Here is a 2,500-nt window from a genome sequence, read left to right as displayed (position 1 = left end):
TACCATGTTTCCCAATTTCACCTTTACCCCAGTCACTTCCAGTTGCCCTCTCCCTAATTCCTCCTCTCCAGCTCTCTTCATCACCAGAGCACTAAAATTGTCTCTTACACATATACCCCTCCCTCCAAGATTCCACTTCACTCCTCCAAATGCCCCCTTTACCCTAGTTAGTTCCACCTGCCCCTTTCTCAGTTCCTGCTCTCTCTGCTGCCCCATCACAACTGTCATACATACAGAGACTTACTTTAGCCCCACCAGGACTTCAGTTAACCTTGCCATTTACCACAGACATGAACCCCTCTCTTCTCTCCTTCCCAGCCCCCACCACCATGGGTGATGCCGTCCTTGCGATGCCAGGAACCTTCTCTAAACAGACAGGATCCCAACATGGCTGCCTGCTCTTTCCAGTATGCCATCTTCTGCCATGGTGCCTGGCTGTTTCCTGCCTGCTTTTCTCTGCCCTGATATTCACTTGCCCTAACCTGCTCCTCTTCTTTCTAGTCATAATGCTGTCTTCTCAAGGCAACCTCTCCTTGCCCTAGAGCTTTAGGAAACAGCCAACAAAAACAGCATGATGACAGACTAGTGAACATATAATACAGAAAGATATTCCAATCACAGCATCATCAATGCACTGACATGATCGCAGTATACTGGCCTGGCCTTCATATACTGGCCCAGGCCAGTACACTCCTCCTAAGTTCTTATGTTGCTTTAGTAAATTATATATACAAAAAGATACTGCCTTGCCTTTCAACCAAGCCTAATATCCAGTAATACCTAACATTTGTATACCGCTTTCAAGCACTGAAAGCACTTCATGCACATTATACAGCAATAATCCTTATAAAACCCATGTAAAGGTTACTATGCAAGGCTATGTCAATAGTGTATTATTATTTGTGGGAATGTTGTGGGTAGCAGGAGAGGATATATTGATTAAATATTATCCTTCCTAACTCATGCTAGTGAGTTTATTCATACAGCAGAATACATTCCCCTCTTTACACAGCAGGAAGCTAGTTGGTAGATTTGTTTGAATCTCTTTACTTAAGCTTCTTGTGTCTTTATTCTCTTTAGGAGGGATAAAAGGGGACTTACCAGGAACCAAACCCAATCTGAACAAAGCCAGATTGGATTGCTTCTTTTAAAAGTAATAAGAAGTTTACTCACATTCAGTTCACAGTTGGGTCCCTGAAGGCAGGCTTTAGCTTAGAGTTACAGTTATAGAAAAGGGTTTGAGTTCATCCCATGGGAATGAGCCCAAGTCCTTCCTGGTGGCTGAGAGCCAGCAGACAGCAAAATACATCAGTATCAAGAAAGCATGGCATCAAGAGTGTTACAGAAAAATCTAGGTGCGAGGCTGCTCAGTCACCCAGCTCATCAGGCAGAGCTCTCAGGTCCCTAGGGAATATAGGAAGGAGTCCAGCCACCAACCGGAGCAAATAGCTGTAGACCAAAGTTTATTGCGCAACAGGTTCAAAGAGGAATTTTGAACCCCGAGGATGGGGTGACAATGACTTTTAAAACTTTCCCACCATATCCCAGAATACAGTTCGTACAGCCAGTGGCGTAGCGTGGGGGGGTGCGGGGGGGCCGGGCGCAACATCTGGGGGTTAGGGGGGCGCAAATCCACGGGTTAGGGGGCGCAAATTACTTGCCTTGCCCCGGGTGCTGACAACCCACGCTATGCCACTGCATACAGCATCATTGATACATGATTGCTACATCACTGACATGTCACAAAAGGGGAGGGGTAGACAGGGGTTACACTAGTTTAACCTTGGCAAACATGTCCAGACAAGTCCTTGGTACAAGATTAGCATAAGCAGACATGTCAGGGCAAGGCCCAGGTATAAGATTAGCATAGGCAAACACCTCTGAAGTCCCACCACCCAAAGTACAATAGAACTTCCTTTGCATGTCTGGACCCCTTGGCAAGTCTGGTGATGAGATTTGGCTTCCCTTGGAGAACAATGAGCCCAGCAATTGTCACCTCTGGGCATTTCCTGGGGTAGGAGGTGTGTATACATTTCTTCAAGCAGGGGAAAGAGTCCTTTTTCCAAGGGCAATATGGTGTTGGAATGGAGGAACTTGGCAAAGGTGTTGATTTTATATGATTCATAAAGCCAGATATATTCCCTGAGCTGTCAAGTCGAAAGGATACATTAAGGCATAATATTTGTAACTGTTAAGAACTTTAAAAATGTGCCCCTCCCCCCGTAATTTCCGTAACAAGAGGAAGAAGAGTCAAGAGAGGGAGATGGCTGCGTGACTGGCCCATTTTGTGGGGTCTGCAAGGGTCACGCCCACCTACCTGGTCACATGCAAAGGAAGGATGCTCCAGACCAGGTGTAACAGGAAGTTCAACCGGCTGACCAACATCCCCCTGCATGTCCACTCTAGCCATCCGGAAATGTTGTACAGTGGTACCTCGGGTTACATACGCTCAGGTTACCGGTACATACACTTCAGGTTACAGACTCTGCTAACCCAGAAA

The sequence above is a fragment of the Podarcis filfolensis genome (genome assembly GCF_964270895.1).
Source record: "Podarcis filfolensis genome assembly, chromosome: 13".
Lineage (NCBI taxonomy): Eukaryota > Metazoa > Chordata > Lepidosauria > Squamata > Lacertidae > Podarcis > Podarcis filfolensis.
Note: the sequence above shows the minus strand (reverse complement) of the source record.